At 29.1% G+C, this 27,183-nt stretch overlaps 1 protein-coding gene and 1 long non-coding RNA gene across 2 annotated transcripts in view; one reads left to right on the top strand and one right to left on the bottom strand.

Annotated features, from left to right (window-relative positions):
* LOC142328840 (ABC transporter G family member 23-like) overlaps window positions 1–27,183 on the top strand; it is a 113,808-nt gene that overhangs the window by 16,559 nt on the left and 70,066 nt on the right. The gene's annotated exons all lie outside the window — the stretch shown is intronic.
* LOC142328841 (uncharacterized) overlaps window positions 13,983–27,183 on the bottom strand; it is a 68,948-nt gene continuing 55,747 nt past the window's right edge. The window contains exons 3-4 of the long non-coding RNA XR_012757370.1: window positions 15,490–15,660; window positions 13,983–14,169 (exon numbers count right to left, since the gene is read on the bottom strand). This is a non-coding gene — a long non-coding RNA (uncharacterized LOC142328841). The remainder of the gene's footprint in view (window positions 14,170–15,489; window positions 15,661–27,183) is intronic.

Below are 27,183 nucleotides of genomic sequence, written 5' to 3'. Positions count from 1 at the left end.
GGGTTCGTGTCTCGGTCAAGCATGGAGAATTTCACACATTGCAAAATTCGCTAACATCCTTCATAATAACTATTATTTGGCATCAGATTGTTGTGTTTTTATAAAAAACTATCTAGCTATTAAACAAAATATCATTTTTTTACAAGATCCTTGAGTTTTTTCTTTGCCAATTATTTCAATAATTGTTTAGTATTCCTTATCCTTTTTATGTGTGAAAGAATAAAACCATATGATTACTGACGTTAATATGTGAACAGGAAAAACTTAAGAAGTACTAAATAACGTTTTAATTGGTTTTTTTAAATTTATACAATAAAATACGTAACTATAATCTGTTCCCTCGAAACAATGAATAGATGGGTTGAATGTTTATAATTGAACTGAAATGAAGAACGCCCAACAGCAATTAAGTTCTGTATGTTCTGTTTTATTCTGGTTCTAACCTTAACGCTATCAATGTTGATAGTGAAATTAATTTTTATGTAGCGTGTAAAAGAATGCAATGCCTGATCGGAACTTGAACTCAGAACCTTCAGATGATAGGCAGAGACGCTACCATTCTACCACAGAGATCGGCAATTTTAAAAGTCATTTTGTTTTGATTTTTTTCACTTATATTAATTTAAATAACTTATTAGGATATAATTAAATAAAAAAGCAACTTTCAATAATTTTTTTTTTTTATAAAAATAAGGATAATTCTTAGCTAATTGTAAAATATTACATAGTAAAAAAAAAAAATGATATATTCTATGGAATGAAATTTTATTTGATAAAGAACAATACTTTTTTATTATACATCAGCGATTTAGCAGTAGATGTAATAACGATAGCAAATCCCGATAAAAATAAATTTTTTTTTTTAATCGGTTGAAAAATAAACATTTCTTTAAGACTTTTAAGAATCATTTACGAATAAATATAGCTACTATTTTCCTTTCTTCTCTACTACTGGACAAATCTTCACAAGCTTTATTACTGGATCCTCTAAATACTGTAACCGAATAGAGAACCGGCGTCTGCAGCATTAGGATCGGAGACAGCTCCAGCAACAAAACTTCCATCAACAATGCCGCCACGTTTGATTAGCACACATAAAAATAAGATAAAGTCAAAAAAAAAAAATAATTGAAACTATATTAATTACATAAAATAATTAGGCAATAAATTTTTTTATGTGTCCCTGAGCAAAATATTTTTTCTCTTTTAATCCTTCGGTGTATTTTAAAGTATAAAAGTTTCTAGAAAAAATATATGTACGCATAATTGGTTACATTAAAGCAAGAATGCAAAGATTAAAAATAACGTAAATTAAACGAACATATTTATTGAAGAATGGTTATGAGTCCATTGAAATAAGTTTTTTTTGGGAGGGGGAGGGTCATAAGTTACTATTTGAGTGGATTGATGCAATTCTCTGTCCTGTTTTTATCTTTTAATTTCAGCATATTTTCATATTATTTTCTATTATTACGTGGATTAGCCCTATGTATTTCATTTTTTGTCTTCCAGTAATCTACAATTTTTAATCATCTACACACTCCTCAATTATCAAAATAAATAAGTTTGGGGGTCTTAATAAACGGCTAATTAACACAGTTCATCGCTATAAAATTCTGCCACTAATTTCTACACTTTCCCATTTGTCTTCTTTGTTACCACTTAATCAATCCATCTAATTTTCAACATTGTCCTGTTACATCTCATTTAAAGAGATTAATCTTTTTATTTTTGCTTTTCTTACTGTTTATTATTCGTTAGTATTTAGGACTATATTTCACATAAATATTTTCAAGAATTTCTTGAAATTTCCCTTGTTTGTTCCAATCTGCTTTTGAAGTTTTCCTTGCTTCCGCCCGAATAAAATAAATCTATAACTTCTGCTATGTTAAAAAAATCTGTTAGATAAAATAGACCAAACCTCATAAGTATCTCGTTTTATCTATTGCGCTGAGGAAAAGTTTTATTGATAGTTATGAGTGACCTTTTTCTTTTCGTTCATTTATTTTTGCTATGACAACTGTAATAGCTTTTATTTAGTTATCCTAAAAGTATAATAATTTATTCTTTTCGTTGTTATTCAAGTATAAAACAAAGGAAAAACGATATCTCCGGATAGCTTCATTGATCAGATCAATGAAAATGAAAATTTACAATCACGTGCGTGTGTACCTCTTAAGTTTCAAATTTCCATATCCATATCCAGTAAGCGTTTAATCAAAATCCTAATTTATCTCCGGGAAGGAAGCGCTCAAAGTAAAAGAAATGAATAAGAAAGGGACAATTAGCTGCAAAAAGGCCGTGGTCGAGATACGTCTAAGAAATGTTTTGAGGCACTGTTCATGCAGTGACATTCATTCAACATACATAATCCATTATTAACCGATTAATGCTGGATGTTACCTTTACATACTAATACGGTAGTTTGCATATAACTTATAACAGTTCAAATATACGCCGAAAAAAACTACTTTTTCTCTAGATATATAAAGAGCCAGGTGAAAACAGGTTCAGGTTTCCTTAATGAAAGTCTTGTCCATCTTCACAATTATGGTACCAATGTTAATCTAGTTGATCAACAAATCGTTAATCATAGGATCCTATACCTGAAGAATTTGAGCAATAATAAAATAAGTCGCTTTGCAAACCTGGTGAAATTGGAAGATTAAATTTAAGAAATCTTTTTATCTTTCAGAATATCTCAAAATCAAAATTGTATGGTAATCCAAGACTTAAAAGAATGAACTTAAATGGAGATAAAAATAAAAACGACGCTAAGTTGAAGAATGCAACAAAGCATTTTCTCTGTTACGGATTACCAATTCCGTCTTTACAAAGTGTTCCCTTTTATTTTAATATGAATCAAGGCAATTAATATTAAAATTGAATCGGTGACTACAAATTGAAAAGAAAGGATGCAATAAATATTAAAAATTTATCTTTAAATGGTTTTTTCTCAATATTTCAGTAAATAAATGAATTTTAAACATTGTTATTTTTATTCACATCGATTTGCACAAGGATGAATTGCAATTTTTTTCCCATTTGTTATGGTTGTAAATTAAAGAAAATTACGTATAAGCTTCTCATGATCAAAAAACTTACCTTATTAACGCATGTAAGAAATACATATTACAGGGTTACGTAACAATATTATCAATGAAAAACGTTGTAAAACCTAGTTATTAACAAAAATAATTAAAATAAATTAAAAAATCGTTAAAAATAAAGTTAAATATAGCCAAAATCATTTAAAAATAACAGAAGGCAAAAGAACGGAAGACTTCAGTAATAATTTGGATAAAGTAACTATTTTTCGTTTATTTTTCTCAACATTTAAATTCGTTATAATCGAACAAACAATCAAACTAATTTAATAATTTGTTACTATTTTGTGGTAACTATGCTGAGAGCATAATTCCAGTATAATATATCTAACACCGTTACACAACGGTTAATATACATGCCTAAGAATTAAAAAAAAAGAAAATTTTCCGATACATGAATATTGATTAATTTAGCACAAAGCTATTTTGATAGGCTTTTTCATGGACTTCTTTTAATTTTCAATGTTTTCGTATCAAAACATTTATATATTCAGGGTGATCAACTCAAGATGGCACGACATCTCAGGAACTAAAAGTATTATGAGATTTAAATAGGGAACGTTCCCTAGATTTTCCCTACATTAAAAATACAGCATTACCATTCTTGAAATCTTCCTTTTTCCAATAAGACAGCTTTATTATATCAGATGGGATCTTCATTTTTGGCTAGAAAATAATATTTTAACACATTTTTATTACTGGATATTTTTCTCTAAACTCAGCCGTTACAGACCTCTAGTTTTATTTATTTGGAAGGGAAAATTACTACAGAATTCCAGTGTCAATTATAACAAATTTTCAAAACGGCCAACATAATTTAAAATGCAGGAAGTTGCTCTCCTGCAAAAAAAACAATAACAGCTTTTGGCAATGTGTTGTGGTGATTTTTGTACAAACTTTTGACTACCTCAACTGTTATTTCTTCCACAGAAGCACACCGAAATGTGTACAACCGGTTTTTCACGTATCCCCACATCCCAACCCCGTAGGGGGAAGACACCCACCTTGTGACGTTACCGGTCGCCACATTACCCCCTCCGTTACAAGCTCTGAGGAGCTTTACCGGAGGTCGTCTTTAGATCCTCTAACTTATTACATCTCACAGTCATCAGCCAGGCCTCGGTCAGGATGCCATCGATATAAATGCCTCGGCAGACATTTGATCAGTAAAATACACATCAAATTTCGCCATCACGTAGGTCTCAAACGGACATCTTCACATCTAACCTAACATGACGTATCCCTACAAAAAGTAATCTTAGGGGCAAAGGTCTGGGATTTCTCGCTACTCTATTAATAATTCTTTAGTTAGCAATCCATCTGCTTTGGAAATGAGTATTTAAAAATTCTTTTATCTCGCCATAGTTGCGTGCTGGAGCACCGTCTTAGGGAAATACATTTGCATTTGCAAATATAAAGGTAAGTTATCAATAGATGGCAGTAAAACATCTACCAGCAATTGACGGTATCGAACTCCCATGAGTAGATTTCCCTCGTAGAAATGTACAGCCAAAATTTGATTTCTGATGAAGGCGCACCAGAAATTTATGGAAAATCTAACTTGATTATGCTTTCTTTGACGATGAATGAATTTTCTTTTGACCAGTATGGTATTTTTTTGATTGTGCACTCCCATTATTAGAGAAATTCAACATACCAAATAATATTAGACAAAAAAAATTAGGACAATTTACAACCTGTTCTGCAATCTAGCTCCTGAATTCAAGCCTTCCTCTTTCATCTCCACGCATTATAGTGTGAAGAACCATACATCTATATGCATATTCGGAAGCAACTATGCTTCCGAAACACACTTTTTATTAAGCCATAAGATACAGATAATAATTGCCCTACTTCCCTTATAGAAGATATATAATATGCTTCAAAGAAGGCAAGAATATCGGTCTCAAGATTTTCAGTAACAACTTTGACAATGTTGTTTTTATTTTTTTTTAAATGTCCGATTACTTCGTAGATTTCCAACTAAACTTTCAAATATTTTACAGGTGGATGTCTTATCATGATATTCTGTACGTATGTTTTTTTCGCTAATGTTGAATTCCTGTTGATTAAAAAATAAATTTCCAGCATGTCAACTTTTTCGTTTATATTAAAATATAACTGCATTATTAAAATAAAAATTATACCGAGAACTGATAAATAAACATTTGAAAGAAATAACTAACTCAAAGAGTATTAGTAACTATTTAAATATTAACAAGTATTAAAAACTAAGAGTACTTTGTTAAAAACTTTGCTATCACAAAATAAAGAGTATTGAACTTGAGAATTCAAACAACTAATAAAGACAACACTTTAACCATCAATGAGTGTACTGTTAAATTTGAAAAATGTTTCAACAATGTAAAAAAATCTGATGTGGACACCACATGATTTCCTTGTATGTCTATTAAATTACATATATTTTTTATGTTATTACTGAAATATTATCCATCGTAAATTTTTTTAACAATGAGAGGTTAATAATTATTAAAAAATCAATATATTTAAATAAAAAAAAGTTAAAAAAAAAAAGAGATGAAGTCTGATTTGGAGCCGATGTGCCTTCCCTTAAGATCCAAATATTTCATTAATTAAAATTTTATTTGGCTATAACTTTGGAACCAATTAAAATAAGTACCTATTATGAGATATATCGTTGAAAAGCTGTCAATGAAGGCTTATTACTGCAGTGTCCTAAATCCAACATTTTTGGATTTGGGTTTTTTTTGGATACATTTGGTTCAGTCGATTGCAATCAAAAGGGAAGGTGCACAACTAGATGTTACAACAGTTCTAAATCAAAAATTTCAACATTCTACGGCAAATCGTTTTTGAGTTGTGCGAGATACATACGTACGTACAGACGTCACGCTGAAACTAGTCAAAATGGATTTAAGGATGGTCAAAATGGATATTTCCGTTGAAATCTAAAAATCGAAACTTTTCGCGATAACAATATTTCCTTGTATTTAAAAACAACTCATAATTATTTACTACTAAAATTATATTATTTTTGCTAGTTTACAATAGTCATCGCCAGCATCTCCGTAACGGTTGCATTTAGAGAAAAATACCCAAGAATAAAAACGTATTAAAATACTATTTTCTAGCCAAAAATGAAATAAAGCCATGAAGTTTTTACATTTGAAATAATGAAGCTACCATGCTGAAAAAAAGGCGAAGATTTCATAAATGGTAATACTGTATTTTTAATGTAGGGAGAAATCTGGGAAAGCTTCGCATTCAAAGTTTCTCATAAAAGTGAAATGTTGTTTCTAAGATACCAATGGTGGCCATCTTGAGTTGATCACCACACTGTATATAATATAGTAAAATAAATGTATTAATATTTTGACAGCAGTTACAAGATGATAACCTATAAAAATAATTCAAAATCACAGAAAAAAAAAACAAAAAAATCAATCACTAGAAGAAAAAAAAAAAAAACAAATTCAAAATCAAGCACTGGTTTTATTTATTAACGAGATCGTTTGATTGAATTCTGTATATTTGACTAACCATCAAACAACAACGTAAACTCATTGTGTATGTTTGCATTGTATAATTAATCAAATGTGCCTTCAATTACTTTAAAGATAAATTGTAACATAATTCTATTACAAGAAAGACTTACTAAATCGATAAAATATTCCAATACATTGTAAGTTTATTATAGAAGTACAAGTAAATAGCTATTGCATTGTTTCATTCATTTACAGCGCAAGATTTTGACACCGCTACTGAATAATTCACATCTTACATAATGCGACTACCTTCGCATATAAAATGATATATTTTAATAACAGGATAGTTAAATCACACGTAGTCCATTTTAGTATATATATATATACACTCATACGAATCCTGGAGAGTGCGATTATCGATATCTATTAACTAATTTGTAAACTGTTTATAAGACTAATTTTATTTGAAAAACCATTATTTTGTGTAATTTTAGTCAATAAAAAATTTAAAAAAATAATAATACAAAAAATAAAACGTTTTACTAAATAATTAAATAAAAACAAGTCAGAGATCAACTAATTCCGCTGAAAAAAACCTTTCAAAAGTAAACGGAATGTTTCTTGGGGAGGTAGGAACCCTCCCCAAAATAAATTCCTGGGGGATTATTGGTTATACGGTTATTATTTTTAAATACTGATAATTTTTTTTTAAATTTAAGTTAAGAATTTTTCTTATTTTATTATCAACAAAGTGTAAAAAGTTGTATAAATTTTCACAACTCTAGTAAAAAAATATATTTTATATATTACAATCGTGAAACACAATTGACCCCTTTACTAAATTAAGTAAAGATTGGAAGATAGAGTTTCAGTATTTTGAAAGTGAATCGGGAAAAGTTTATTTTTATGTTTTTAATACGAAAGAGGAATACTAAGAAAAATCATTTAATTCCTCATGATCGTAAATCTAGGCAAAGGATTTCACAAATGCTGAATAAACTTAAAATCAATAATTATTTTATAATTTATTAGTTCCAAATGTATTTGGAAGCTAAGTGACAAATAAATTTGACAAGAAAAGAAACCGGGATTCAAAGTATTCCATCATATAATAATATGAATTAAATTATGAATATGAATTATTAATAATTGTTGAATTCTCTCCAAGTTTTATACGAGATTACGATGACTTTTACTGTTTATTACCTCAAAAGATATCTAGTCTATCTTTTCATAATTTTCATTACAGGAAAGTATGTTAGGATGTTTAATGAATGTAAAAGTCTAACGAAACAGTTTCTATGACGTCCTGTTTGCAGTGAAATCGTTTGTAATAACATTTGATTATGTTGATTACGTGCGGTATTTGTAAGGCGTGTGCAGTATATCGTTGCGTATTCACTACCGTAAACTAGTAAGGCAATACTAACAATCTTAGAATGACTCGCCTGCGATGAGCTACGTTACAAAGTTTTTGCCGAATCATATTAAAAATTATAATAGCTAGTTTGAGCATTTAAGTCTTTTACGAAAAATAAATATAGAAATTTACAACCTCATAAAAACTGTTTAAATTAAACAATTTTTAAATTTAATTTCGGAATAAAATTATAATTATTAATTTTCAATTAATGATCTTTTCAATACTTTCAACACAGATTTAATTTTTCATATGAATTTCCAATTAGATTTACATAGAAAATTCAAATTAAATTTAAATTATCAGTTCACATTTAATAGTTTATTATTATGTAATTTTTTCTCTCTATCAAACATGATTATTTCTGATAAATTATGGATGTATGTTAAGTGGAATATGCAAATATTTGTAAGCAATGGTACACCTGAAATCGATGTTACGTTTGTAGAAATAAAAAACATTTTTTAAAATGTCAGGGAAAGTGAGGTGTGAAATGGTTTTTCATTATCTTCTATAATCAGCCGAATATACTGTTGCATAGTAACATGGAAAGCCTACTGAAATGTAGCTGTTAACAAGTAATTCAGCTCTAAATATAACGGACCGGAATAAAAGGATAACGGATCTCTAATCATTGCAGAACCTGGACTACAATTCCTTGCTGTTGGATCTTTGTTACTACTGGGCGAGCGGTTATTTGATTATTTAGTGTCGGTTATAAATCTATTTTCTTTATATAAGGAATTGTGGTTTGCATTCCGATCCTTGCAAATCATTTTGAGATATTATTACTTGGGCTATCCTTGGGAGCAATGTAATTGCGTCTATCTCCCAGCGCAGTTTCTTTTCAGCCCGTCCACTTAAGACCTGTCGGTGCGAGTTCCTTTCGTTCTAGCAGGAATGCACCTAATGGGGCCCTAGTTATTGGAGGATGTAATGCATTTTCTTTGCTGGAGAGAGTCGCATGTGCTAACGAAAGACCAAAGTTATAACTTGGAGGAAAGAAGTATGGTTGGTGAATTTAGGTTTTGTAGATGCGTCTTCGTTTTCGCCGTCTTCTTTAACTTGTATCGGTCGAATCAGGGCTGGGTCGGGTTCGATATCGCGGTGTGCAGTTCCTTCTTCTTTAGTTTGCCGTATCTTCGGTTGTATATTATTATAGACAGTAACCTTAGAAAGATCTCTGACACCTGAAAAGGCCAACACTGGAGAAAATGTAGGATTCTTCGCTCTTCCGTCGGGCGACTGATTGGCTACTTCTTCCATCGTCTTCTCCATCTTCTAACGGTTCTTCATCATCTTTACTAAATACGATAAAGAATTTTTTAGTGACTTACAATTCATAAAGCAGGACATTCGTGAAAGTGAGGGTGGATCGATCACCTTGCGTGCGGTATATATAACGAGAAGCAAGAAACAACAATCACTCATTTTCTTCTAGACACACCTAGGTTAAATATGATACGTTAATTCTAAAATCGTAGGAATTGACTCTATAAATAAATAAAATTAGTCTCACGAAAAGAAAAGTACTACTTGAATCTCATTTTATATGAGTAACAGTCATTAAATGGCTGTTTTTGTCCGAGACAAATAGTTTGAAGTTACAAATTATCGCCTTTCTAAGAAAGGGAGGCAATTTATACTTCCTTATCAACACTACAATATGTATAACTTCTTTCAAATTCACTTATTATTTACACTTTTATTAATGTTGTCATATAATAAATCATCACAAAGTGAGAAAAATTGTTTTATAAAAATCACTGGGCCAAAATTAGTTTAAAAAAAACTGATTTAACTGGTTAAAAAAAATTATGGATTAAAATACTATTTAGGAAATAATATTGATTTGCTTTAAGATATATGTTTTAAATTTTGAATTATTTTACTTAGAATTGTTAATTAATTAAAAAACTAAAGAAAATTAAAATTAGGACACTCATAATTAAGTAATAAAGATTGATTTTTTTTTAAACCGATAATATTATAACAGTTAACAGTGTTATTACAAATATTAAACTGGCAAATAGATTAATCTATAACTGTATTCTTTTAATGAATAGGATGAATAATTCAATTGATGATTGATAACATTGTTATAACTATACTGAGAAACAAAAATTAAATAGTGAAGCATCAAAACACTTGTAAGTAAGTGAGCATGATAAACTACAAACTTAATATTTTGCAATTGTACAAATCCCAATCTATCTTTTCACTTTCCAAATGTTTAATAAAGAACTGAAAATTTGAATAGTTTTGTACAAAAATTTTACATTTATAATTTATTTGCTTAAATTACTTTATGATATAGATTAAAATTAATTTCTCTTACTGGGTAACAAAAGTACTGAATTATCAAAATACACTATTTTTATACTTGCTAAAATTTATTTTGTATTCAAGATCCCTTTAAAATCCTTTTTGTATAATTTTTGACAACAATTATAATTTTTATGTTAAAAACTTTTAAACAAGAAAATCTTTGTGATCTTTATTGATCCTGGGCATAATTTGTCAAGAAATCTAAATTGAACCAAAAGAGAAATGTAGAAATTTTTTTATATACAAGATCATTACAATGTCTGCACAACAGTATTATTACCAAACAAACTGCACAATAGTAGTACCAAACAAACATGCACTGATACACCTGTATGATGTGTTAACCTACAGTAGATTAATAATTATTTCCGTTAACCTTCTTTTTATTCTACTTAAACATTTTAAAAATCTTTTCTTTTACTGTTCATATTTCCTAAGGAATTTGTAAAAAATGTCATAATTAAGTGAACATAAATAAATTTTATTGAAATTTTTAACTATCAGATCTGGAGTTCCATAAACTAAGCAAGCAATAAATTATTGTAGAAAAGATGTATAATCTATTATTATTTTAAACTGTTTACATGTCGTATTTTATTTACAGTAATAATAGGTCTACTTTTATAATCAGATATTTACCTTAATCTTTTCCTCAAAAGACAGATTGATAACAGTCTTCACTTCATAAATGTTCAAACAAGTCTTATCTCTCTACTTTTCTGAACACACTCGCAAAACACATTTCATAATCCAAAATACTTCTTCAAAAGTTTGGTGAATCAGTCAACTATTGAAATCAAAATCTCTAGTGACATATCTTTTTGAGTTTGGACATGCCTACACCATTTCAATTGAGTTGAATACAAAATAATTTGGTAAAAACATAAAACAGAATGATTGCTTTCAATACAGAGTCTACTTTTTAATGGGAAAGTAGATTGGTGTTGTAATTTTATGAGTGGATCAGCCTTCTTTGGAACATAGGGTGAGGAAGTAATAATGCAATATTATTTTCTTACATCATTTTTCATTAACTACTGTAGCTGAAGGTGCAAGTGATAAAATTTGATGTCAAGTAAAACAACATGCTTAACCTACTGAATTTCTTGCTAATATTTAAGAGACGCCAATATTTAAATAGCCACTTGTCAAAAAGATCAATGTTCGTGCCATGATAAGTGGCCAAAGAATTTTGATGACCTTCGCAAAAATAAAAAGTCAATCAGTCAGTCAGTTTTAGCTGGAAGTTGATTATGAATCACTCACGATATATTGTCTTCAGCAGTCTTCTCAACCATAGAACATTATAATTTGTATTTTGTGAGCAACAGGTGAAATTTAAGCAGGTCCTTCTCCATGATCACGATTATTAATGTCATGCTTTGTTAAGATAACAACTTAGATATTAAGCCTACACTTACGAATTGCTCATTTATGTAGATACAGTATTGTTGGTGGATTCGTGATATTTCACTGACCCTACAAAAGCATAATACAGCAATTTCAGAACTCTAACAGGGCAATATTTTTTAAATAATAGAATTTATTTATACAAACACGTAATTGCTTTTTGAAATGGTAATATGGACATTCCAGGACAGTCTACTGTCCAAAGTAATGCCAGGTATATCACAGATATAGCATGTGAAATGTTCTCACATGATCAACCAGAATTCACATTACATCCCCACAAGTGATATTTAATACTTCCAACATTTTCTGTCATACTTTGCAAACTGATGTTCAAGTAATTTGTCTTATTTACATTTATTCAAAGAAATTAAATTACATTCATCACAAGCCAACATCTTATGACCCTTAGGTCAGCCTCCATGTCATTTTTAATTCCAGACTGAGAGGATGACACATAACAAAGTGCTGTACCATCTGCAAAGGTGGTCATGTGTCCTTGAAAGAAGCCTCAACATAAATCTTTAATATATACAAGAAACAGCACCGGCCCAAGTACAGAACCTTGGAGAACCCCATAAATTGCCTCGCCCACTTCACTAAGTACATTATTGATTCTAATTTTCTGGTATCGACCAACAAAAATAGGAAAGAAAATAAGAATTTACAAAATGAAAAATTTTAAAACCAACAAAAAAGGCTTAATAGTTTGAAAAATAACTTATGTCCCAAGCAGTTCAAATGGACTACTTTTAGTTTCTATACAAATTATAAATAATATCTTCAAACATATAAGATATAAGTGAATGAGGAGGAAGTACAAACAAAAACCATTTTTATTAAATCAGGTGTGTTGTATACAATTCAAATATTAAACACTGTTACATAAATTTAATATTACAACTGTAACAATTGTAAGCAACCTGAAATGAATCATTAGTTACTAACAGAAAATTATGATTACTTTTAAGAACAAAAAAAGAACATGATTACTAGGAGTAAAATGGTTTGCCTTCTTCTGCTGTGGTATTATTATAACGTCATATATCAGCAAGCCAAGCCCATACAAACATGTGATATTCGGGTCTACAGTTAAGTAGCTGCTTTATTCTATCCATCAGAACATGGATATATTTTTACTGTTGAAATTAAGGAATTATAACAGAAAAAAAGTAAAAACTTGAAAAATGAAGAAGAAATTACGAAATCATTATACTTGAATTTTCATTAAAAAAAAAAAACTAAATAATATTAAACAAAAGCTGTTTTTAGTCTCCATATACTTTAAATAATTTTAGAAAAAATAAAATATTTATATATTCTTTTATATACATTTACAGAATTAAATAAGTAAAGACAACTGATCACAGTTTTTGAGGAAGTATTATGTAAAATATTATAACAGTAAAAAAAGGTGAATTTCAAGTTTTGTTTTTTGGTTGAATAATACTAAATAATTAAAAGCAGATATGTAATCAGGCGAAAGTTGTAGTTTAAAATGTTTTCAATTTAGTTTTTTTAATTTTAAAATTTTAGTTGTTGATTTGTTTTAATAGAATTACAATATAATGAATTACATTTTAAATTTAATTATGTAATTATTTTTTAATCTTATTTTAAATGTAAGTTTTTTTATCTAGTCAGATTTATCATATAATACAATCATTACTTACATAACTTTTATTGGTGTTACAGTATACAATTACATCAGGTTAAATGAGATTAAGTGTCTTCGTTATTATAAACTAGTAAGATCAGTATATTAGGCAATATTCTATTCTGTAATAATTAGGTAAAAGGAAGGATTTTCAAGAAACAACTTGTACTTGAGAAAATAAAACTAACCTTTATGTTGTAGTCCTAATTACATTACTTAGATGGAAATTACCTCACTTGTATAATAATTTACCCACTCTGAAGAAAAAAAAGAGTAAAGCAATAGACAACTGCTAATCCAGAACTCCTTTTGGAGGTAATTCATCAAAGATTTCAGGGAAAGGGGTTCTGTAGTGCCATCTTTTTACAGAAATGATTTTATCATTTGCTTGCCTAATTGTAACAGACATCAGCCACCATCTTTATAAATCTATTTTTTTGAGATTTTCAAATTTTGGCAAGGACTTTGACAAAAGCATTCAAAAGTCAAAAGATAATTTTCGGTTAAAAATATAATATTCTTGGTTTTATTTTTATATCAACAAAATATTTCACAAAAACTCAGTATTTAACTGATCTTTATTGAATTACACTGATTAAATTATAATTTTTTAACTTTTAAAATTATTCCACATACTTATGATTTTACATTATACATGAAGACGTAATATATAATAGTAAGTAGATGTAGAATCCATCAGTAATGGCCTCTGCCTTATGTAACATTCCTCCTGAACAAGTATTAAGTTTTAAATTCTTGGGATGATGATTGTGATTACTCCTAAAAAATAACGAGAATAGAAAAAGTTAAAAGTCAGAAATCTTGAGATATGAATCTATCTCAAGAGATGAGATTTTTCATGAAGTTGTACTCGAATAGCTGGATACAGGGCTAGTTACGAGGATATAGCAATACTAGGAATGACTAATGTAATAAGAGTTCCAAGAAGTATCAAGTTCCACAACTGTATTAATATTTCAAGGGAAAATCATGGGAAACTAAGATCTAGGTAAATGGAAAATTTTTTTGTCTAAGAATTTAAGGGAATGTTTACAGAGACAATGAGTTTTTTCTTTATTCTAGTTATTCGTAAACAAATTCTTCAGGCATTGGCTTCTACATCCTCAGATGTTTGCCAATATTCAGTAATACATGAGGTAAATGAAGAATATTTTGCAAAATGCTATTGTAGGCTGTAAAAATAAATGAAATACATTCAACTTAGAAAATATGTGGGCAGTGTAAATGAAATATTAATAATATTAAATGGGAGATTTCCAGTATATCTGATATTTGCAAACAGACAGATTCAAGAAACAGCCATAATCTTATAAGAATCTTATAAATCTAAAAGAAGCCTTTATTGAATATCTCATGAATGCTAATGGAATAACCATAATATTTACGATGCTGACATATGGTAAAATGATTTTATCAATTAGTTAAAAACATTTTTTCATTCATGTGAGATTAGATCACCTAGTGATATAAGGATAGTTTTGTAAAATTTATGTCAAACAACCTTTGCTGCAATTTCTTTGTGTATAAAAAATAGAAGTCAATTTTGTTTGTTCAACATTAAATAAAATATTAAATTTTATTTTATATATATGTTTATAATAAAGGTTCTGGTGAGCAATGATTAATCCTTTGAATCTGCTAGTGGGTGTATTTTTGTAGAAGAGCATCAAGCATTGTAAATCTTTTACCAATGAGAAACTAAAATTACCAAGTCCAAAATTGCTAATCATTCACTTTCTTTGAAACTGCAGGACTTAGTTCAGATCCAGTTATAAGTAACATTATTTTTAATCAGGTTTAAATATCCAGCTCACCAGGTTGGTCTAGTGGTGAACGCATCTTCCCAAATCAGCTGATTTGGAAGTTGAGAGTTTCAGCATTCAAGTCCTAGTAAAGTCAGTTATTTTTGCACAAATTTGAATACTAGATTGTGGATACCGGTGTTCTTTGGTAGTTGGATTTCAATTAACCACACATCACAGGAATGGTCGAACTGAGACTGTACAAGGCTACACTTCATTTACACTCATACATATCATCCTCATTCATCCTCTGAAGTATTATCTGAATGGTAATTACCAGAGGCTAAACAGGAAAAGAAAGTAAGATTTGAATATCTGCTGGCCTCTGTGGCGCAAGTGGTAGCGTCCCAGCCTTTCATCTGGAGGTCCCGAGTTTGAATCCCAGTCAGGCATAACACATGCTACAAATCATTCCTCTCATCCTCTGAAGCAATACCTAACAGTGGTCCTGGAAGTTAAAAAAAAAATAATGGTTTAAATATTTACATCATTAGTGCATAGGCATAGGATTATAATAATAACACTATATTAGGAAATATCAGTATGAAATTACAAAAACCAAGCTAATAAAAATACAAAACTGTGTAGACACATTTGCGTATATGCAGTTAATTAAAAAAAATTATACCTTATATATCTATAAAAAATAAAGAACAATGATTCATGAAAAATTTAAAAGGAAATTTTATCATTTAAAGACTATTAACTAAAGTAATCTTTAGTTAAGTGTAATGAACAGTTTTTAATTAACTTACAGGAGTTAACACAGTAATGTTATTGCATTATTTTTTATATATAATGTTAATGTTTATTATTAGAGAAATTATTTACAAATTACTTCCTATTAGGGAATGATCTCTAATTTATAACAAAATAATTAGTAATAAAAAGAAACAATGATAAAAAAAATTATTAATTATTAAAAAACTAATCTGTTTTATTATAACGATAATTAATTATTCATTATAATGAAAATTTCCTTTATTTCATAAAATGCAGAAATTCTAAAAAAATGTATAAGTATTTTTTACTATATGCTAATGACTTTAAATTTTTATCCTTCTGTAAATTATTTAAAAAAAATTCTTAGTATTAAATTTTGAATTTAATTCACAGAAGTTCAGGAAGATGGTTAACTGATAACAAAACCAAATGGTTTGGTTCATAACATCAAGAAGATAGAATGTTTAAGAAATTAGTACAATAAGGCTAGGCTCTATCAGTTTTCTCAACTGGTCAATCATAAAATAAATTCTGTAAAATATAGAGATAAAATATTAGGATTAATTACAAAATTTCAATGGATCAATGTATGTAAAAGCAATGTAATTAAAACATCCCAAACCAGCATTAGAGAGCTGGTAATACCCAAAAATGCTACATACACAAGAAACGGTGTATTGGAGAGCTTGCTTATCTGTACTGTTAAGCATCTCAGCTTAGGTCTTTTGTTCAGTCATCAGATAGGAAACAACCCTTGGGCAATCCCATAGATATATTCATCTTCGAAAGTCATTGAAATCCAAAGACACAGTAATACCACATACATACCATTAATCCAGTCAGTTAGCCAAAGGATCAAGATAATAGTGTGTGTAAGAAGTGTGATTATTTAAATAGAATCCTTGAAATGAAACATGCAGTCCATCAAAAGGAATTTTCAAGGCAATGAGTTTCCATCTTATCCACATCTCTCAGATGAAAACTTGTTCTATATTTCTCAGTAAAGTTACATCAGTCGCTCAGAAGATTGATGTAACTTTACTTGGGATAATAGCAGGAGATTCATTACTGACTAATGATTTTGCATTAATCAAGTCAAATGAAAAATAGCTTTTATGGAATTTTAAAATTGCTGCAGAAAGGTTCAAGTTTCCTTATGAAAAACCCTTTCCTTGGAATATGGGGCATATGAACAACTAAAAGTAATAAAAACATAAAATTCTTACCAAAATTAAATGAAATATATTTGAATTTATATTTATATTTTCAAATTTTATTTGAATTTATATATATATATATATATTTTTTTTTTAATATAAGCTTGTGCATGGGATATGGAAATGGAATTTTGTAGTGTACAAAAAGAAAAATTGCATGCTTGACCTGGATGGATCCTGGGTCCTCTGGATAAAAGCCGAGATGCTACCTTAAGCCTTGGAGATGGGCAAATCAGCCCAACTTGACTTCTCTCTTTTGGATATCATTTGTGACCAGCTTTGGATATTAATCATAAAACGTTTATGGTTGTGATAAATTCAGATAACAAATATGAATATTTTTGCATCTTCAATTTTCAAAATATAAAAGAATTACTATGGAATTTTTTCAAAATATTGCAGCATTTTTTTGTTGAGTGATTTTGGGTTACAATCTACCTCGGGTTTTTGAATTTTGTAGTAGCCCTACTTAACACATTTTATATCATTATTTGGCTTTTATGTTTTGTTTCATATGAAATAATGTGGAGAAATGTAATAAACATACTTGCCCACTGAGCTGGTCTAGAAGTAAACTCCTCATCGAAAATCAGTTGTTTAACAGTTGCTTTCTGAATTCAAAGATTCTGAGGTTCAAATCCGGGTAAAAGTTAATTGCTTTTTTCGGGATTTGAATCCCAGTGTGTGGTTCAATTAACCAAACGTAGTTGAACAGATTACAATGCACACTTTAGGAAATAAAAAATGTACAATTAGCCATTCAACATCAATTTTGGGCAGGGTGTTTCTGATTCTCATTTTATGTTAATTTTTTGGTGATACGGGAATAATTAACTGACATAATAATGACATAGACTAATTTTGCAGGAAAACCATCATTATGATTTTTTTTAAATTAAATTTTTCAGGATTTTAAGGAACTATATAAACTCAAAAATAAGTAATAATAAACTTAAAAATAAATAATGTCCTTTGAATAAACTTTGATTGACAAAATAAGTAAGACGCAAATCAATTAAAGCAATGTAATTTCATTTAGTTATATAATTTTTAACTAATTTCTTTAAATGTATTGTTGAACTGGTTTTAGTTATCATTATGAGCAACCTTTATGAATAATTTCTTTTATTATAATGTCAACTAATCAAAAGCAAGAGATATTATTAAGATAATTATAAAGGTAAAAAAATGCCTGCCAGTTGAGAACTGAAGTAAACTAGTTGGTCTTCTATTGTTAATTTTGTTTCATATAGATTTACCAAGATATTACAATAGCATAAATAGTTTGTTTGTACAAAGACACAACATTAACAAGAATATTTTTCAAGAGCATTTATTTTTAGATGCTGGCAGATACCCAATTTAATTATAATTTTTTATGATAATATTAACGATTAAGAATAAGTTTTACTTGATCCATTTTAGCATCTAACACAAAATGTGTTTATAAGAATTACTGAGTGATCAGTTCATATAATAATAATAATGGAGGTAAGATAATTGATGCACTTAATTCTGCCGGGTATCAATAGGATCTCATTAGTGAATTAATCTTTGAAAAGTTAATTTCTAACCATTTGATGGAAAAAAAAAACACTTTTTTATTAAACCCTATACCTTTCTTTGTTATTCTTGAGTTTATAATTTATTTAAAGAAAACCTATAGGAAATACAGCAAATTATCCACAAAGAATATTGTTTACTTGGTTTTCATTTATGTAGTAAAATTTCAACATTCCATAACTTTAAGAGATTAAATAAAAATTAACATGATGGTCAGGTTCAAAAACATATCATTAAAAAAGATGCTATTTTGGCTTTCATGGTAATTCTTTTCAATTAACTGAGTGATTAACAAAACCATTATAGGGTATAAAAATTATCAAAAAGAAGAGAATTATATTAAGATTTCAGTTTATTGTTAGAGAAATATATATTTTACCACCTTAATATTTATTTAATGTTTTGTTTTATTTTATTCTTAATTTCAAATTTAATCATAAACCCAAAACTACTGTAAATTGTATAACGTCATTTATTAATAGATTTCTGTCAAATTATAGTTATTATAGGACAAGCTTAAATAATAGCAATTAAATGAAAGCTATTTAATATTACAACTGAGAATGTAGATGAAGACAACGTATTATATTAATGTTGAATAACCATTATTATAAAGCAAGCTATTACATTTTAAATAGCAAGTAAATAAAACCCATCAATTTAAAAACGTAAGAACCTGGCTAGTGAATGAGATGTAATTTTTTGTAGAGAAATTGTTATGAGTGTTAAATAAATTGATGTTATTATAAAAATATTCTAACATTAGATTCATTATGACTGGTTCTTCAAGTTAACAGTGTATAAATTAACATCAAGAAGTAATAAAACTATCAAGATCTAATAAGAAATGAGGTATTTAACAATGCTTCCTTATCAGATGATTTCTTCATGACAAATCATTTTTTTAAAAGTTCTTGACTTCTTGAATTCAAGAACATTATAGTAATACCACAGTATGGCAATGACAATGAATTGCAATATTATAAAAGGTTAATGACTGAAGTATAAAGGAAGAAATTCATATACAGTGACCTTGAAGGTTTTACCGATTTTAAAGCAGTAATACCGTGTTGGCTATTTTATAAATTAATTAATAAATTCACTAAATAATTCAAATTTTAAGTAAAAGAAAGAAAAAAGTAAAAACTTAAAAATTAGTTTTTACATCAACTTTATTTTTATACATTTGTAAACAAAAAACAGACAATAAATTTGTTTTATGTTTTAATCCAGTAGCAAGCAGTTTTTTAAAAAAAAACCTTATAATAATATTAAAAATTAATGTACACAAAGAAAAATGTTTTAAAATCCTTATGGTGAGGTATTAATTTTTAATATAATTTTTTACTGGTTCATGGAATTGGCCAATATCTCTTAAATTATTTCTAACACCTCTATAATGTTGCCTAGGCTTTTTTTTTTATTGTAGCTGATATTACCATCAGAAATCTAAAACCAGCCTTCAATGTATGAATGTATCAATACAAAAACAACAAATTAACAGTAACAGTAAATAGATAAAATTGAATAATTATAAAAAAAAGTATGCAGAATGGTTGCAGTTCCTAATTAAAGTCTAGCATACACTTCACCATGCCTGTCTGATGGGAGGGGGAACCTCCCCCACTTTAAATGGAGCTCAACACTAAGAGAAAGGTATTTTATCAGCAGGAGACCCGTACAAGACTCACAAATGGTTAATGAAAAGGCCAAACTCTATCCCAGTGGAACCCAATCCCCCACTGTGTGAGTCAGAGTTACTCCGTCGATTATTGTCAACCAACCACACAACTCTGACCCAACCCCATGCTACCCACATGGCATATTACCCAGTCCTGGCTTGTAAAGGCATAAAACAAAGACCAAAAATCACAGTCAGGTTGAAATATTAAACAATAAAATGGTGCAAAGCCCACCACAATTTAAAAGTGCAACCTTCCTACCTTTTGTAAATGATACGAGCCACTAGTATCTCCCAGGATCAAAACCTCAATCAGCTGATACAATGAACATTCTGACACTAATACTATGTCACTAAGGAACCAACAGCCAATAATGGTACCAATACTTACGGGCATGGCTTCACTTACTCTCTGTAAAGTAGAATAACATCAAAGGCCAACAGAAGATGTAAATTATAAAAAATTAAATGCATATCAGTTAAATTACAAATTTAAAACATTCATTCAATAGTTGATAAATAGTTTTAGTAAAAAAAATAATTTTATAACACATAAATGTATAAATGTTTATAGTAGTTTACTGCATGAAATATTTACTAGACTGAAAGGGAATGTATTTTTTATTCTTAATGAAAGGATTAACCACATATAACAGAGAAAGCCCTTGAATTTTGCGTAAAATTTCAACATATAAAAATGATGCAATATTACAACCGGCTTTCTCTTCTATATCTAGATTTAAAAAATTGGTTAGTTGAATCACAACAACATAATAACAGTAATGTAGCTGTTTTATTATTACTACATAATAATAATATGCTGTGCTCATAAAGTGTACTCTTATTCTTTATCTCTATTTTTCTGTGTTAAGTTTTAGATTTATCAATTTATTTTTTTACCAATATCTTAATGTTACATACAAAATTGTGAATTGAATTTGTTTTTTGTGGTTGACTTATCTGTACATTCTCACAACATACAAGAATAACTGAACATTCATGTTAATGAAAGTATGATGAGTTTACACTAACCATAACTGAAAATATGCAGCTATATCACAATAGGTTTTTCTATATTTAACTTGCTGAAGGTGCATTTTCACAAAAATATCAATAAAATTTTCAAAATTTAAAAAAAATATATATATTTTTAAATTTTCTGCATGAGTTCTCACATTCCTCTGGCTAAAAATTGTGTGCCAATTATTTATTCAAGTTGATTTTGGATAATATGTTTATTTTTTTTATTGTAGAACTGGAAATTCAACTAGACATATTTAAGAAGGATATTTTGAGGAGGGGGAATTATTTATTTTAAAATAACTGCTGCAGAGAGGGAAATACAGTAAAAACCAAGAGAAAAGAAGTAGAAAGTTTATACTTAGTTTTATAATTTATTTTTATTTATACGAACTATGATGCTAATTTCACTTGCAGTATTATATAATATTTTTTATAAAAAAATTACCAAATATAGAATGCGTTTTTTAAACAATAAATAAAGAATTTTAAAGAATTTAACAGGATTATATTCCAAATAATCTAGGTATGAGATTTTGTAATATTTAACAATTTATTTCCATATTTATAATTAAATAATGAGATATTAAAATATATCTTGTGATGATAGGATACACAAAATATATTTTGAAAAGATTTTTGGTAATTCCTAAAATCAAAATGTACACTTATTTTATATTCATGCTTAGTTTAACACAGCTACTAGTTAGGATAACCATTTGTTTTGTGAAAAGTTTAACTATTTTTCAATTACTTTTTTATATCACTACACTATTTTATTTTTATATTATTACACACTATTTTTCAACCTGTTTTATTTTATTTATAGATTCTTAAAAACAATAATGAAAACGATCGATGTACTGGTTTGTATGTATTTTACAGCCAATACCTCTATGCGTTCATTGGTGGACCATCCGCAAACTAAAACAACAATTATGGTGAAACACCCGTTACAGCACACAGTAAAAAGTATCGTAACCTTAAAAATAGTAACATCAAAGAGGCGCAAGTAGTGGCAGAAATATGAACTAATGGAGATGGCCAAACCTGGCCATCAATTAAAGTCAATCTCAATTGTCAAACGTTATTTTTATATGAAAAAGACCGCTTTTGGAACAAATGAACAATTTCTAGGATGCACATTAGTAAAGACTTTGTGATTAAATAATAAAACAAGATTATGAAAGATATAAATGAAGATTAGATGACAGCCGGTTTTGGAACTATACAAGTCATCTAAGGAAAAAAATTTACTCGTATAATGCTTTATTATAATTAGCACCATATATCTCTTTGCCGATGAGTTTAAAACTGTCTTCATAATAATACAAATTTGAGGATGGCCTTATTTTATTTCCGTACTAGCAGACCAGGCAATGCTTCGCTATTGCTAGATTTTAAATGAACACAATTGAAAGTTTGATAAAACATTAACAAAGTGAACATAACGGAACTGCACAAAATTTAACCTTTCCTTTTCCCCTTTACCCATTTTTCATTTTTAACATATTTCCGTCCCTTCCCATTTATCATTCCCTTATTTCCCTTTCCATTCCCTTTTCCCCTTCTTTCCTTTTAACTTTTTCGATTTTTCCCCAATTTCCTTTTAAGATTTTTCCCTTTCTCCCTTTTTCCCCGCGCGTAAATCGGTCCAGTAGTTTTTCAGTCTACAGCGGACACACATCTCGGAAACATTGAAATGGAATCGTAAAATATTTAGTATAGCGTGTGTTGCTTTTACGTCCAACAAGTAGCGGCGCGTTTTTTAAAAAAAAAAGCATGTGTCACATCTTAGGTATATAAAAACACGCGTATTCGAATGCAACGTTGTGTCAAAATTTCAAATTAATCGGTGAAGAAGATTTAAGATTTTGAACAAACAAACATTTGTTTGTTTGTTTACTTGTTTATTTATATAGATTATTTTTATTTATTTATAATTAATTTATACTTTTATTTATTTATACTTATATTTAAAACGAAGAAAAACGATTAAAAAAATAAACCTTTAATCTTTTATTATTTTTCAATCTAACTCGAATTTATTCCCGTGTGAAACGCACGAAAAAAATTCTGTAAATATAATTAATATTTTTATGTAATTAGTATTCCTTTCTTACACTATACGCCCATATTAATTGCTGCATAATAACTAAATTTTCTCAATGAGAAAATAAGACCATATTTGGATTAACGATTTTCCAGTTGGCCATTTTTTTCAGTAAATAGCGTTTTTTAATCAGGAATGGATTTTTTTAAAGTATCACACTAGGAATTTAGATTTAAAAATTTAATGGAGTAGGGAATAGTTTTTGAAAAAAAAAAATTGTCCTATGCTATATCAAAGACCACAACTAACTAATCATTATCGTAAATATTACTGAATGTCAATAAAAATAGAGCACTCCAAGTGCAATTCAAATGGAATGGATGCTATTATTTGTATTGTTTTTCCTTTTTAACAAGTGGTAAGTTTTTGTAAATTGCAAAGGAAGCATCATATTTTACCACAGAGTACTAATGGATCAAGCGTTGAGAAGAGAATAATAGTTTACTCAACTGGGATCATACGTCAAATACATGAACAAAATATTATAAATCTTAGCGATATATAAAGGACACAAGAAAAGTTTTGCGATACAATTTTTTATAATTTTTCAAAATAATTTTCACCACACATTATACCTTCATTCTTCGAAAGCAGTCTTAAAAGAAACTGTCACGTGTGTTGGAGATCTGGACACAATCGTCGTCCCAAGCCCCTTAGTTTTACATCATCGCTCGTAAAATGCCTCCCTTTCAGTCAGCGCGAAGTCACATGGGGTGAGGTCAGAATTGGAGACAGGGTGCTCTAACAGTTTTATTTCAGTGCTGGCCAAATACTCAAAATAAACTTTGGAGCGGTGCGCTGGAACGTTATCATGGTAAAGAAGCCATATGTCCATCCTTGAGTTTAGGCGCAGCTTCTTGAGAGCTTCAACAACTTCAGGCAGGCATTCCTCAGTATACCACTTCCCTGTCTTCTGGGTTTCCTACAAAACTTGCTCTAAAACTTCTATCACACTGAAAAATACGGCCACCATTCTATACTTCACTGATCTGGATTTTCGAACAACCACGGGGTATCCTCAACTTCGAACATCCATGCTTTGTTCTGAGCCTTGGTCGGGATACACCATAAAAGTAGAGCCAAGTTTCGTCACTTGTCACAATACTGTTATTGTAACAAGTGACGAAACTTGTGACCATCGTAAACAGTTACGATGGTATTTCATACCACCAAGAAACACGATGTACCACCTAAATGACGTTTAAGTTAAATTTGTACCCTTAGTGTACAAATTTTTCTAACTGGAAGGTGATCTCGCAGAAGAGCAGACCCTCGATGCATTCGTATCCTCATGTTTGCAAGAATATAAAGTATTTTACGTAATATTTAGTATTACGTTTCTAATATTTAATATTAGTATTCATTAAAGAAAAAAATATTACTAATTTTACTTCATAACGTTTTTGCCACCATGGCAAAAAAAATTAAGTAAAAGGATTAAAAGATTAATAATATATATGTATATATATATATATATAATCTAGCATCCCCGTTGCGGCTTCGCTCGCTATATATGTTTGCTTGCCTTTCCCGTCGCAGTCAATTGTTTTTTTATTTTATGTTTTTTAGTTAAGTAACCCAGAGGTTGGTGCAGCCAGTCGTGTCACATATACAGTAATATATGGTAGGGGCTGTATAATATAATATATGGTAGGGGCTGTGTTGGTAGAGTCATTGTCGCACTTCTTAAAAAATTAAAACCCAGTAAAACCCGAACACGGTTTTTTAGATATTTTGTCGCAGAGGTTCATCACGCTGTTCTCGAAATTCTTGTCTACGGATTTCTGCTGTTCTGATTCGCTGAGCTGCGTTTCTTGCTGCAATTTGTTCTTCCGATTCATGAGCTCTCTTAACGCGCATGCGTTGTGCATCTTTGCTACACGCATTGTTAAGGTTAGATTTTTCCGCGGCATTATACTGAATTTGAAAAAAATTCATAATATTTATTATTTAAATAAATAAATTAGATCAAAATTAATTAACAATTAAGAAATAAAAAAATCAAAATAAAATATAAAAAAAAATAAAAAGCAAGCACACGTTTTTGAGGAGGTATTTAGATTAATAGACAAAAAAAGTTATCTATTAAGTTTTATGTTATTATTATTTTTCTGTTAAAAATTATAATAATATCCAAACGATACACTGCACAATTATAACACAATACACAGTACACTTATAAAAATCATTCACGAAAAATTAAAATAGTACAGTTACGTCGTGAACATAAACAAATATGACGTGGAATAGAATGTATTACCTAGAAATCAAAACAATGCCACCTATCGGATGTCTACGCAACCTAGTTGTCAAACGATGTTAGAGAGTTGTATCGATGAATTAATTTACACCGCCATCCATTAGGAATTCTTAGAACTAACCAATAAATACACACTATTGTCGTATAATAAACATTTAATTTGCAATAACAAATATTGAGGTCAATAATTGAGATAAAAATTATACTATCTTTTAAGTTAGACCAAATTACAGGTAGTTACGAAATTTGATCACAATCGGTTCAGTAGTTTCGGAGTTTATCCCGAACATACATCGTGACACGAGATTTTTTATATACCAAAGATCTTATACACACACATATATATATATAATCACGAAGCTTGATGCTTCTATACTTATTTATTATTATAAAAGATTTTTTTTTTTTTTAACTTATGTTTACAATAGATTTTTTTAACAAAATGTAAGTAATTAGTATAATAAATGTTAATGTAAACAACGTACTGTTTATAGAATACAATGCAATTTTATTATATAGTTGTTAGTTTAATTTTTCCCGCTGGATGGTAGCGCTCGACAACGGCTGTGCGTAGCCGCCCGGCGCACTACGTGGTCCGCTTTGCGCCAATAGAAGCTTAAATAAAACTGTGATTACATACTACAAACAAACAAATCAACGCACTACCTGTTTTTATTGCAAACAACTGATGTTTAAAACTAAGAAAAAAGCGGGCCTACAGCCCGCCGCGAAAATGTTACATGATTTATGTTTCACTACACATGATTTTGTTAAATGTTTCTGCCAACTGGAATTAAAGTCCATGAATTTAGCGTACTAACAACAACAAAAGGTTCAAAAGTTCTGAACATTTTTAGCTGTTTTTTGAGTTATGATTTTTTTTAACACAGTTCTAACCTCAACGTTTTCCTTTTTTACCACCAAAATGCAAGTATAATTTTAGATAAATCATTTGTATAAAGAAGTAAAAATCGTTCGAATGAATGAATCGTTCGTGCGCTACGCGCAGCTGCCCGGCGTACCACGTGGTCCGCTCTGCGCCAATAGCAGCTAATATAAAAATGTGAGCACATACATCAGACAAACAAGCAAAGTCATGCACCATCCATTTTTGCAGAGTTATAAGACGCTCTTCTAATGTGAAAAGTTTATCTTACTTTTAAAATGAGTTAAAATTTTATCTTACTTTTGATTGGATGTTAAATATCGTTCAGCTTTTAATAAAATTTTCTTTAAGAAAAATAATTAGTAAAATTAATTTTAAATCAATCAATAACACAATAAATAAAGTACCTGTTTTCACAGAGCAGGAGATGAAATCTGGCAGAAAATTGTCATACATTTTCATTCATAAGTTTATAATTTGTTAACCGATTTTCAAAATTAAAATGTCA

Source organism: Lycorma delicatula, chromosome 8 (genome assembly GCF_047948215.1).
Source record: "Lycorma delicatula isolate Av1 chromosome 8, ASM4794821v1, whole genome shotgun sequence".
Taxonomy (NCBI): domain Eukaryota; kingdom Metazoa; phylum Arthropoda; class Insecta; order Hemiptera; family Fulgoridae; genus Lycorma; species Lycorma delicatula.
Note: the sequence above shows the minus strand (reverse complement) of the source record. Positions and strands in the feature narration are given on the sequence as shown.